At 42.6% G+C, this 13,904-nt stretch overlaps 1 pseudogene; it reads right to left on the bottom strand.

Moving 5' to 3' along the window:
- LOC110544820 (baculoviral IAP repeat-containing protein 1b-like) overlaps positions 1–13,904 on the bottom strand; it is a 38,568-nt pseudogene that overhangs the window by 14,415 nt on the left and 10,249 nt on the right.

Here is a 13,904-nt window from a genome sequence, read left to right as displayed (position 1 = left end):
CTGCTCCCCAGTTGTCCCCTAGTATGTCAATATCGCAAATTACACAACAATACTGAGCAGTCATTATTCTATTCTTAACCCTCTAGGCTAGTCTGGCTTCTTTCCTGCATAAATCCTTGACATACTTGCACTTTATGGTATTCTCTGCTCCAGCTGCTCTCTCTTCATGTCTCTTGGACCTCTGCCCATGGCTGGAAATTCCCCACTTCATCCTCTAACTCTTCCCCCCACCCCGGAGGGCAGGAAGTCCAGCCCTATTCTCTCCTCCACTCAGCTCTTAGCTGTAAGCTGCTTGTAATTTCTCTTTTCTCATAGGCCATTGTTCTATTCGAATAGGTTGGTTAGTCAGCCTTAACAGGAAGGCCATTGGTGTTGTGTCAGCAGGGTCTCCTCCATATGACCTTGGAGAATCAGCTTGTGCTGTGTTCTGTTTATGGACAACTTGGACAGTTTTACTACCTTTGTCAGGAACATCCCTGATTTTATGGCTTGTCCCTTCAGTTGGAGGAATGGCAATCCATGCTTCTTACTGTTGCAACAGATCCCTCCCCCGTAAATTCAGGGCTGCATCAGTCATATATGGCCTTAATTTTCCTGTTGGGATTTCTGGCCCTACACATTTAAGACATTTTAGACTTTGTTTTACCTGCGACAGTGACACAATTCCCAGGAGCTGTGTAGATACATTTTTAAATGGCCAAATTGGATACCAGGAGTCTTGGAAAATTATTGTTACATATGCTCCAGGAGACACTAATCCTTCCATCTCAATGATATCTAATTGTAATTCTAATTTTGGCCTTTTATCATTTATAGCGTTTGCCAAAATGTCTGATTTTTCATCTTTAGTGCCTCTTGTTTTATCCCCTAGGAGCATCTTTATCTCCTTTAAATGGTTTATCTAAGTTTTTAGTAGCCCTGTTTGTCCTATCAGGCCTTGAATTTTCTTTTTTTCTTTTTTCTTTTTATTCTTTTTTTTTTTTTAATAATCCTCTTTTGGTGGGCAGGAAACTAATGGTTCATGTTGTTTTTTTCTGTCAGACCTTGAGTGAAGTCCCTTAGTCAGTTTTCTGAAATTAAGGAATTGCCTTGGATAACCTGCATTCAGGAGCCATATAACCATTCCTTACCATCTTTGACAATATCAATTCCTCTAGTCCTATTTCATTAATGCATAAGTGAAGCCTCATCTTTCCACCATGCCAGCCATTGCAATTAAGAGCTAGGCTCTAGAATGGCTGTCATCAAATCTCTCCAGTCTTTTGGAGTTATGCAATTCCATGTGGCCCAGTTATTAAGTATTCGTTCAACGCATGGTGAGTGTAAGCCACAATTTGTTTTTCCTCCTTAAGCCTTTTAAAATCTTGAGCCTCTATAGATTTCCATCTGAATTCTTCATCATGAGACATGAGGAGAGAGCAGCTGGAGCAGAGAATGCCATAAGTGCAAGTATCTTGGGGATTTACATGGGGAGGAAGCCAGACTAGCCTAGAGGATTAACAGTAGAGCAACTTCTCAGTACTGTGCTGTAAGCTGCTTTATTAGCCTATCAGGCAACAACTGGGGAGCAGTGTTTACACAATACTGAGGCGGGAGATTCTCAGAACAAAGACTGCAACCAGATGTGGGGAGTACAGAAATCAGAACTTGAATTACTCAATAACCTTATGCCTACAAGAAAACAGAGTCAGCCAGACTGCTTGTGAAAGCACACTTCAGGGATACCTGGTAACTGGTTCATCCCTGAGACCTCAAGAGACTGCAGGGCAGTCAGGGTGAGAAGCAGCTCCTGTTCTGCTGTGCTGAACTCCAGCCTGCATAAGGAGCACTTGGTGACAGAGGTCTTATTCAGCTCCAGAGCCAGGCGGATGCTTTCAAGAAAGCCACTGCTGTTGGACAAGCAGAGCTCAATATTCTGAGAAGCTGAGAAGACTTCCATTAGGACCTGGAGCAGTGCTTGGTCTGCTGGGCCCATGTCGGCCACTGCAACTTCCAACCTAGGGAAAGATCCCTAGGTTGGGAAGAGTGTGGCTTGGGTGACAGTTTCCAAAAGCCAGTACTGATATTTGGTGGGGCCTGGTGTCGGATATCCGCATAGTTCCTCACAATCTCTTCTTTTTCAGCCAAATCTTTCTTGCATTCATTCACCGGTTGAAAGGCAGATGCATGGTCCTGATCTACAGTTGGTGGCTGTAATGTTTTCAAACTTTTTTCTATTAATGATAAATATATTTGCTGTACCCACTTATTTCCATTTATTGAGACCTCAATACTCTTCAATAATAACAGGCTTTCTGGGTGCTCCCAAAAGTACTGTAAATTCAATACTTTTAAAGTCAGTGTTCTTCCCTGAAGAAATCACAAAATCAATGGAGAACATGCAGAAACCGTGTTGCTTTCATAAGCAAAGTTTAAAGCAATGCTCAGTAAATACTCTGAAATTAATGAAGAGAAAAGTTTAGGAGATAATGGCCACAATCCCTTAACGGAGTCCATCCACAGTGAATCTTCCGGGTGCAGCTTCATGTAATCCTCATCGTCAGACATGTTCTCCAGCGACTCTTTCTCATCCACCAGCTGAAGCAAATGAGACACAACTTCTGGCCCTGCCTTTGATGAAGGATACCTGGAGGCATACTTCAAAAAGTTGTTGTAGGTGGTCAGAGCCTTCAAGGGAGAGTTAATTTGTGTCAAATAATGAATTCCCAGGTCTTGGTCTTCCTGCCTGTCTGAACCCAGAAGTTCAGTCAGCCTCATGGCAGCAAGAAATTCTTGGAAGAGAGGACTTAAAAACCGGTAGACTGGTCTCAGCCTCTGGGCGGTGAATTTGCTCATCAAGCAGGTGGTCAGGTCTTCATCTTCATCCACTCCAGCCTCTGTGAGGTCATCATTGTTGAACTCAAAGCATGAAAAAAAAAACGCCCGCTCAAGGCCAGCTGCCCACATGAGGACACAGTGGCCTTGAGGGCCTCAGCTGCAGCTTTGTACTTGAAGGACAGGTACTTCATATAAGACTTGAAAATGGCCACATCTTGAAAGGGCTGGTCAGAAGGATTTTGAAACCAGTCAGTACAGACTGCTGCCATGAAGAGAGGAGCTTTGTGAATTCCTCTCAGATGTTCATTCTTTCCAAAGTAATTGAAAAACCTTTGTACACGGATTATATTATGTGAAAAGAACTTCCATAATACAGAGACAGTATTATAGAAAGGAAACTCTTTGATCTCTAGAATTGTATCCAGATATGGACGGATGGACCTGGCCCTGTTTGTATGGACAGCTATCAATAAGCAGGTTTGTGACAAGTAGTTTCTTGTAATCAGTGTCTCTAGGGCTTGGGGGAGCGAGTCTACCCCATTATAGTCATCCAACAGGAACAGCACCTGGTGTTTTAACTGCTGGATGGTCCTGCTCAGGCATGCTTCACTAACACAGCCTCCTGCCTCTAGGAGTTGGGCACAGATGATGCTGGCCAGACCCTGGTCTAGTCTGGTGGAACTAAGGGAGAGGTAGAAGACCAGCTGGAATCTGTTCAACAGGGGACAGTACCCTGATGCCCAGAGAAAAGCTATTTTCTTCAGGAAGGTTGTCTTCCCACTGCCAGCTTCCCCCTCCACACACATGACTGAGCTGATATTGGCAAAGACCTTGGGGATTGTCAGGGCCCCTTGCACTGGCCTGCTGATGTGCTTTGCAACGATGGACACATCACAGCCAAACAAGTGGTCAGTGCCTTGGCTGGAGCACACCTCTGGCAAATTCATGTGGCGGAAAGTGGCTTTGGTGTAGGTGCCTCGCAGCTGCTCACTCAGACTCTTTGCCTCTTGATACCACTGGGCTTCCCTCAGAGCCAAGCCTGTGGAGAGAAGGGAGGCAGAGGAAGGTGTACCTTCACATCTCTTTGATTGCTTTGTTTGTCTGCTAAGAGTGGATTAGGACTCTCCTCTCCTTCCCATGACCCCCCTCCATACCCTAAGACCCTCTCAGATCTTTCCACAGCATCAGAATGTGGGGTACTATGTCTAAGGCCTCTCATTTGACAGGGACTTGGATATCCTGGCACCCTAATTTCCCTTTAGGATCTCAGGAGACCAGCCTGCTGCATGATGCCTTAACATTGGCTGCTTTGGATCTGGCATGAGGACTGCTGTTGGTAGTCCTGCATTCACTCTCAAGATGCCATGGGAGCGCTCTCTCACCCACAGCTCCCTTCACCTCAGTGCTCTCCTCTAGGAGCTCCTCAGACAATTATAAATATGCTGTCCTGTCCAATTCTGTGCAAATACACAGAATCCCATGTGCTTTCAAGTTCTTACCGGCCTCAGTGGGATGAACTGGGTCCTCCTGATTGCTTTCACTTGTGATTTCCTTTGAAACAGAAATCCTTTATTAAATCCTAACTGGGTCTTGATTTAAGAGTGGGCATTCTATTATTACTGAGGATCTTCTAAACATCTTCTAAACCCAGCCTGCTCAATTCTGATAAAAGGAAGGCATAGTCCAGGTATGAAAGAATAAATTTCATATGTGTGCAGTAGTCATGTTCCTAGATGGTACATCCATTTTACACACATCTTCTGTATGGGTGAGGACTTTGTGAGTTATCAGTACTGTAATATCTAGGAAAAGAAGAGTCCTGCAAAGTTCATCTAGCATTCCTCCCTGCTTAGTCATTAGTAGCTACATGTTTAATACCATACACAGGGATGGATGCACACAGATTATTAAACACACACTTTTTTTTTTTAATTTGAGACAGTGTCAGGTAGTGTAGTTGGTCTGGAATTCCCTATGTAGCCAAGGGTAACGTTGAAGTATTTGTCTACCTTTCTCCATTTCCCAACTGCTGGTATTATAGGCATGAGCCTACACACACCCTTGACTTTGATACCACTGTTTTTTTCCTTTTCTTGAACTCCAAACATCTTACTATACCTCATTTTATTCAGAGCTAAAGATGTTTTTGTGTCTATTAGGAAACTATATGATATCTGAGTTACATCCTCTGCACTTGCAATGCTAGCCACACATCTGACAAAGGGCTGATATCCAAAATTTATAAAGAAGCCAAGAAACTAAACATCAACAAACCAAATAACACAATTAAAATATGGAGTATGGATCTAAACTGAGAAATCTTGACAGAGGAATCTCTAATGGCTGGGAAGCACTTAAAGTTCAACATCCTTAGCCATCAGGGAAATATAAATAAGAAAGACTCTGAGATTTCATCTTACACCCTTGAGAATGGCTAAGATCAAAAACTCAAGCCACAGCTCAGGCTGGTGAGGACATGGAGCAAGGGAAACATTTTTCCACTGCTGATGGGAATGCAAACTTATACAGTCACTTTGAAAATCAATTTAGCAGTTTCTCAGAAAACTGGGAATAGATCTACCTCAAGACTCAGCTATACCACACCTGGACATATACCCAAAGGATGCTTCATCCTACCACAAGGACACTTTCTCAAGCATGTTCATTGCCTCTTTATTCATAATAGCCAACTGGAAACAACCTAGACTCCTTTTAATGGAAGAATGGCTAAAGAAAATGTGGGATATTTGCATGAGGGAGTATTATTAAAAACAATGACAGAATGACATTTGCAGGCAAATGGATGGAACTAGAAAAGACCATCCTGGTAAGATAACCCAGAACGATAAACATGGTATGTTCTCACTTATAAATGGATATTAGCTGTGATGTAAAGGATAACCATGATACAATCCACAGACCCAAAGAAACTAAGTAACAAGGAGGGCTCAAGTGGGGTTGTGTGAATCTCACTGAGAAGGAGAAATAGAATAGGCATTGAGGGTGGATGGTAGGAGGAGACTGGGTTAGGGCAGAGGTAGGGATGGGGACAGGAGGGATCAGGTGTGGGGAGGATGGAGAGAGTACTGAGAGAGTCAACTGCAATAGGGGGTCTCTCTGGGACAAGCTAGAAACCTAAGGCAATAGAACCTCCCAAGAATCTCTGAGGGTGACCTTAGCTAAGACTCCTAGCAATGGGGAACATGGAGCCTGAAGCAGCCATCTCCTGTAACCAGGCAAGACATCCAATGGAGAGATTGGGACACCAACCCAGCCACAAAATCTTCGACCTACAATTTACCCCTTGACTTACAAGGGGTAAAGATGGAGTAGAAATTGAGGGAGTACCCAACAATGACTGATCTAGCTTAAGACCCATTCCAAGAGAGGGAGTCCACCACTGTCATGATTAATAATATTCTGTTATACTTGCAGACAGGAGCCTAGAATAACTGTCATCAAAGAGGCTTCACCTAGCAACTGATGGAAACAAATGCAAGACCCACAGCCAAACACTGGGTGAAGCCTGGGGAACCCTGCAGAAGAAGGGGAGGAAGGATTGTAGGAGCCAGAGGGATCAAAGACACCACAAGGAAACCTACAGAATCAACTAAACTAGTCCCATGGGGGCTCACAGAGAATGAACCGACAACCAGGCAGCATGCATGGGACTAATCAGGTCCACTATATGTATGTAACAGTTGTGTAGCTAGTCTTCATGTAGGATTCCTAACAGCAGGAGTAAGGGATGTCTCTGACTATGTTGCCTGCCTTTGGAGCCCTTTCCCCTATTTGGGCTGCCTTATCTAGCCTCAACAGAAGAAAATGTGCCTACTACAAGTTGATATGCCAAGGTAGTTGATATCCACAGGAGGCCTCCCTTTTTCTGAAGAAGAAAAGAGGAGGAGTGGATAGGGGTGTGGGGGAAGGGCTGGGAGAAGAAGAGGAATGAAAAACTGCAGTCAGGTTCTAATTAATTATTTGAAATAAAAATTCCAAATACAAGAGATTTATCAAGGGAATCCAAAATTGCTCTGCTGTTTTGTTTTCCTTTATTTTTCTCTATTGTAATCAGCTTAAACTTTTTACATAACTATAGCTCCTCCAAAGAGACCTACTGTAGTTCTTAGCATAACTGTAGCTCTTCTGTTAAAAACTGCTGTTTCCTTTAGCATATCAGAAGCCATTTTACTTCCAAGTATCCATTTTGATCATAAGGTAAAATTGAGTTCAAGTTCTCAGGCCTAAGTGCCTGAGACCAGGGTCCACTCCAATAGTTCAATAATTGCTGTTTAGAATAAAACAATAGATGATAAATGCATGTTCTGCTTGAGTTAAAGATAAATGTAAGTTCTGTTAGAAGTAAGATCGAAACATCCTATGTTCCTTACTCCCAGAAAGATGGAAAGCCCCCAAGAACTCCCCTACCCTAAATTCCAGCCAATCAGCTTAAAGTACTTTTTCTAACTACCTAGATACAATGAACATGAAACAAAAATTAATTCTTCTCAGTTGAATCAACATACTGTACCTGAAAAAAATGATTTTTCCTGCTTGGTTGTGGTTTTTTCCTTTGAACACTCACTTTGAAAATGGCTCAGCATCACTGCCTGGGTCCTGAGACCAGAGGTGGCCCTAGCGCGTCAGTTTTTGTCTGGCATTCAGTATGCTTCTTTCATCTGTGTCTGGTCAGTGTGGGCTACTCCTGAACCCTAACATTCTCCATTGTTTTGTTGGTGTTTTTTGTTTGGTTTTGTTTTTGATTTTGAGGTGGTGTCTTATACTATTTATTGTCCAGGCTAATGTTGAACTCCTGACAATTCTCCTGCCTCAGCTTCCAGAGTGCTCTTTTCCAGGTGTGAGCCACCACATCCAGCATTGTTCTCTCTTCTGTGGGGTGTGAACCGGCATACTTACCATTGCAACAAAATGACAGTCTAGGTTGCTTGTGTCACAAGTGAACTGATAGTTAGATTGTATCTCAGAGAAACAGACTGTCATCTGACCTCATGATTTTACTGGCCTTTTGCCTGCTAGCCAGGGATGTACCCGGGTCATAGAATCCTTGCCTAGCATGCAGAGGTGCTTTGTTTTTATCTGCTCAACTGAAGTAAAGAACACACATCAAATCACAAAACACAGACTTGTAATCTCTGCGTTTGGAAAACTGAAGCAGGAGGATCATAAATTCCTAGTCAGTCTGGGATTTGTACATGGCAAATTCAAAGTCAGCCTAAGCTACACAGTGAGACTCTGTCCCAAACAAAACTCCAATGAAACTAAATAAAACTTGCCTTGTACATCTCAGAAGTAACAAGTCAAGCCTACTGTCTTCAGTGGGCCGCAGACTGGGTCCGTTTAGTCTGGATGTTTACCTGGAATAAGTCTGAAATTTCATCAATAGACTTCTTACAGGAGAAGGGCTGACTGTACATTTCATGAAGCTAGATATTGTGTCTCCCTGGTTCACTGTGAAGTTCCTGTCTAACTGGCACTTGATAGTGCTTCTTAGATTCTCGTAGACTCTATCTAATTATGATACATTTACAATTGACAGTTGCAGCTCAATCCCATGATCATGTGTTGCTGAGTCAGAGAAGGGGCGGGGCTCATTACCCTGGATTCCGGAAGTGCATGGTGGCTCTCAGGGGCTGGAATCACTTCTGCAGAGGACTTCAGAAGAAATACGCAACTATGCAGAGAAGGTAAAAGTCATAAAATAGTTCCATGAGATAAGGATTTGTATTTGCTTTTTAAAAAACAAGAAGATCAGGACCAGGTGTGAGGACTGGCTTTAGCTCCGAGGTTTCTTTGGCAAAGAGATGGTTCTGTCAACCCACTCCAGCCACTTAAAACGGAACGAGTGTCTAGTTCAAGACCCGCTGGAGCTCCCTAGTCCTTTATATCTGGAGCGCAAATCTGTTGCGGGTGGCGCAACAGGTGGGAGGCGTTCCCATGTGCCCAGACACTACCCAAAGAGCCCACCGAGTTTCACAGCACCAATGTTATAATAATACAACCGCCACAGCATGTTTGGTGTAAGGAAGGAAGTCGGCCGTGGAAGGGGGAGGGTTAAGAAAGAAGGGATTAGGGGTGCCCCAGAAAGAAACAGAGGGAGGGAGAAAAAGCAAGAAAGTCAGTGGACTTGGGGAGGAGCATGGGAGGAGACGTGGGAGGTAGGAAAGAATTGGGAGAAGAAGAGGGAGGGGGCTACAGCAGGGATTCAAAGTGAATAAACTGTAATTTATAAAAATATAAATAAAAAAAGAAAGTCAGAGAGAGAGAGAGAGAGAGAGAGAGAGCAGTGATGGGAGGGTCCTTTATATCTGGAGCATGCCTGGCTTGCACCTGGCAGAGGTAGGTGATGACATCAGAGGTTGCTAGGCAACCTAGTCTAACATTAAGCATGAAGCAGAAAGCGAACATTTTCAGTGATTCTGTTAGTCTTGCATCGTGTAAGTCTCTGGGTTCCAATAACAATGCATGTGGTTTGTAAAGTAATGGTGAAGATATTCGGGGAATGTATTGGGGTGAGAACAGAGTTAGGGCCTGTACGTGAAACCTGCTGAAATAATCTTAAAGAATAAAAAATAGTGACACAGCACTGTGGGTGCAGAGGCAAGAGGATAATTAGGGCTCGCTGAATGCTAGCAGGTACAGAGAGAGACCCTGCTTGAAGGGAACAAGAGGGTGACATAAATGAGAGGATACTCCCTGTCTCCATTTGGCCCTATGTAGAACACACAATGCACACATAAACACACATTAACTAAGTGAACAAGGTAAAAATAAATAAAAGTTTAAAGACTAACTAATGAGAAAACTCTAGAGTCATGGAAAAAGAACAACAAAGGACATTAAAAATTACTAAACAAAGTGTACAATTAAGAATTTAGTTAACAATAATTTTTAACCATATCAACTCTTGTCAAACTGTCAGAAACAAACCCACAAAATCTGAGTGTGCCAACTACATGAAATTCACATTAAGTATAAAAATATAGATATCACACAAATAAAATTTGTGTGATATCCAGGGCTTGGAGATGGCACAGTTGGCAAATGCTTGTTGAGCAAACATGGAGACTGGGCTCAGATCTCCAGCACCTGTGTAACAGCGAGGCAATAGGGACAGTGTAATCTTAGTGCTGGAGAAGGAGAGACAGGAAGACCATAGGGGCTCACTAACCAGCCAGTAAGTCTCATTGGCCAGCTCCAGGCTTAATGAGAGACTTGTCTCACAAAACAGGTTGGACAGAACTACAGACCTATTTCTGAATATACAGAACATGTTGCTTTCAGGATAGAGAGGAATCAAGCTGGAACTGACTCAGAATTTCCTCCATGCTGTCTCCTTGTCACAGTACTGGAAGAGGCTTTGCAGTCTGCTGGGGTAGGAGGGCCACCTGCATTCTACAACATCACTATCATGCCAGACAAGATGTGGCCAACGGTGAAGAGTGGCCTGAATCTTTGGGGATAACCAACTGCTTTTGAATTGTGCTTGAGGCTGCTTCACAGATGCTTTATATGTGGTCAAGCTGGGTTTGGTTGTACAGGCCTGTAAATCTCAGCACTTAGGTCTCAATGACCAGTGGATCTCTGGGTCAAAGGCCAGACTGATCTACATAGCAAAGTCAGAACAGAAAGGGCAACACAGTGAGACCCTATTTCAAAAAGACAAAATGAAAGAAAACAAAAACCTAAACTAAACCTGGTCAAAAGCACATGGCCCAGAAAGTCTATAAAGGTCTTAGCAGAGCAGGGTTGACTAATGCTATTTGACTTAATGGACATCCTGTCAAATTGTCTTCTAAATATTTATGTTCCTATAAAAAGAATGATGCTGCTTTGAACCTTAGCTAGATAAGCTTCTCACTGCAGTACAGAAAATTATTGATGATAGAGTTCTCAGCTCTGAATGAGGCATCTATATCAACCTCACACAGAGGCTCTGGGGACATCTGGGAAAGAGTGTTTGAACTGCTGTGAAATGCTGCCTGCTGAGCATTATTGACCATCACATTCATGAACCCTCATCTGTGGTTACCTGAATAAGATCACACAAGATCAAGCCAACTTTATCGCAGAACCAGGAGCCTGACTGGCACCTGTTGCCACCTGGGCCATTTTTTCCCTCTTACTGAGTTTGGTCATTTGTTTGCTCAGCTGAGGTTCTCCCGGTGTTGCTGTCATTCATCCATAAGCACTGATCAAATTGCAGAGCTTTCTGAGCCATGGTTTGGAAGCCTGCTCTTTTTTAAAAAGTATTTTATTCTTTGGAAATCACAGAAATGTGTGCAACGTATGTGGATTATATCAACCCCCAGTGCCTTTCTTCAGTTTCCCCAGACTCCTCCTAAAGTCAGGTCCGCTCCCAGCTTTGTATCCTCTTTTAAATGAATTCAATTAGTGCTGCTCATGGGTGAGTGGACACAGGGCCATCCAGCAGAGGTCGGGAAACCTCAAGGCCCAAGGGCTGAAGAAGAGTGACTCCAGCAGAAACAAGTGTCAACAGCTCCCCTCCTACAGGTGGGGCTTGGCTTGGCTGGATTTGGGGCAGGCTTGTATGGATAGGCAACCACAGCAACTGTGAGTTCCTGAGGGAAGGACCCTGCTGTGCACAAAACAAGACAAACCCAAGACAAAGTCCTCTACAGCCTCTATCTCTTCTGACCTCTTGGGCCTCTCTTCTGCAAAGGCCCCTGAGTTTGGGAGGAGGAAGTGTTCCCTCAGGAATGAGCACACCCTGTCACTTACTGTCTGCACTTTGACCTTGTTGTAAGTCTCAGGAATTCTGTTCTTGTTAAGGTCTGAATATATGTTTATTCTAGACTCCCATTAGCAAATAAGAGCCCTGAGGTATCCTAGAGAGACACTTGGATGAAAGGATATGGTTGTGATTGCCAGTGATCATTTTATATCTTGTCATTGTCTATCTAAACAAGATCTGGGTGTGGTGGAGCATGCTTGTCATCCAGCACTTGGGATGTGGAGGCAGTAGGATGAGTTTAAGGCCATCCTCCCTAAACACTGAGTTAGAGGTCATCCCGGGTTATCTGACACTGTGCCTCAAAGACCTCTCTCCAGCTGCCCTTCCCCAACACAAAGAGTCACTAAGCCAGGTGTTATGATAGCACATGCTTGCTCTTCTGGTATTCATGAGATGGAGGCAAGAACATGGGAGTTCAAGGGAAATATGAGCTATACTGAAAATCGAGATCCGCTACACAGTTAAATCTTTTCTTAAATTGCTTAAAAAATAAACAAAACAAAAAAACAGAGGTTCTTTGTGTAGCCATGACTGTGCTAGGACTCTCTCTGTAGACCTAATAGAATATTGTGTCAAACAATAAAAGGGTTGGAGTTATAGCTCAGTAGCAATATGCTTCTCGCTTTTTGGTTCATCTTAGGGGGAAATATGTGTAAACCAAGAGTTTCTGGAGTTTGTCACTGGTTTAGTGTGTAGCTAGCAATCATGACACTCTGGATTCAATCTTTCTCTTTCCCTCTCCTATCCCTTTCCTTTTGTGTCTGTCTGTCTGTCTCTCTCTCTCCAATAGACATACAGACACACACACAGCAAATATAGAGCTAAGACAAAAAAGAAACAAAAGACAACCAAAGAAGAGCAGGCAAAGCTGAAAGTTTATGTAGATGTGTGTGTGTGTGTGTGTGTGTGTGTGTGTGTGTGTGTGTGTGTGTGATTGTGTGCGTGTTTGGTAAAAGGACAGTGAACTGAAAATCAGGACTGTGTTTGCCCCTGGATGAGGAGGACAGTATCAACCAGGACAAGGGAGTGGCACAGTGGCCTCTAAGGCATTGGGAGACCTTGACTTCTTGACTTTAGCGCTCAGCTCCTAGGCTTTATTGTTGTTGTCCTTTCAACCAGATAAGTAATTACATTAGATACACATTACATATGCTAGTTTGTAATTATAACAAAACAAAACTTCATGGACACATTATAAAACAAGTTTTAAATATAAGTAGATTTCCTCCCTACTTACCATCCCAGGGACTGAGAAGACAGCCCCTGCAGTCTCCACAATTTCCTGCATATTACTTCCATATTAAAAAAAGAAAAAGTAGAACCTGAAAATGTCTCGGTGGGAGAACAGTCACTACTTCTGCAGAGGACTCAGGTTTGCTTCCTAACACCTATATCAGGCAGTTCACAGCCTCCTGTAACTCAGTTCTAGGATATTTGATACCCTCGTTCTGACCTCTGTGGGCATCAGGCATGCAAGTAGTACACAGATATACATGCAGACAATACACCCATGCACATAAAGTCAAATACTAAAAAAAATAAAATAAAATAAAAATAAAAATAAAAAAGTAAACCCAAATACTTTAAAAAGTAAGAGAAAAAAGAAGTGACCACTGCTGTCACTAGTCTTCTAACTTCAAAATTAAATGGAAATATTCTATGTATTTATTTTTTTATTTATTTAAGTTGAATAAAAGTTTTGCTATGTAGCCCTGGGCTGCTCTAAAACATGATTTTTAGAAGGAAGAGGATTAAGTGGAGACAGAGGTAGATAAGAGAAGGTAAATGGAAGGATGGTGGTGACATGATTGTCGTACACTGTAATATATATATTTTTGTGTGTAAAGGTCATAAATGTACATATATTAAAATGTCATTATTTTATATAATTAATATACACTAACAAAACATTTTTAAAGAATATTTTAAGGACTTGGGATGTTATTTCCATTCTATCTCAAGACCAGATAGTTATTTAAAACTTTACATTTTAAAGTTTAATAATTAGACTTAGATAAATCTAGAACACTTTAAGGTATGCATTGGCTGCACACCAAACACACCTGAGGAGCTGAACACAGACTGCAGAGCATTTCTAAGGTAGCATGACCTACATAAAGAAATCTATGTGCATATTGACCCAACCTCAATTAAGATTTAACTATGATGTCTAGCTAGACAGAGAGAGGAAGAAATGAAGGAAAGAAATGAAGATACATGTGAGGAAAGAAATGAAGATACATGGATGCATCCTTCACAGGGGGAACCAGAGAGTGAGCAGACACTACCCACAGATAACAAACATGGACAGTGA

The sequence above is a fragment of the Meriones unguiculatus genome, chromosome 6 (genome assembly GCF_030254825.1).
Source record: "Meriones unguiculatus strain TT.TT164.6M chromosome 6, Bangor_MerUng_6.1, whole genome shotgun sequence".
Lineage (NCBI taxonomy): Eukaryota > Metazoa > Chordata > Mammalia > Rodentia > Muridae > Meriones > Meriones unguiculatus.
This window is presented reverse-complemented; position numbering and strand designations above follow the sequence as displayed.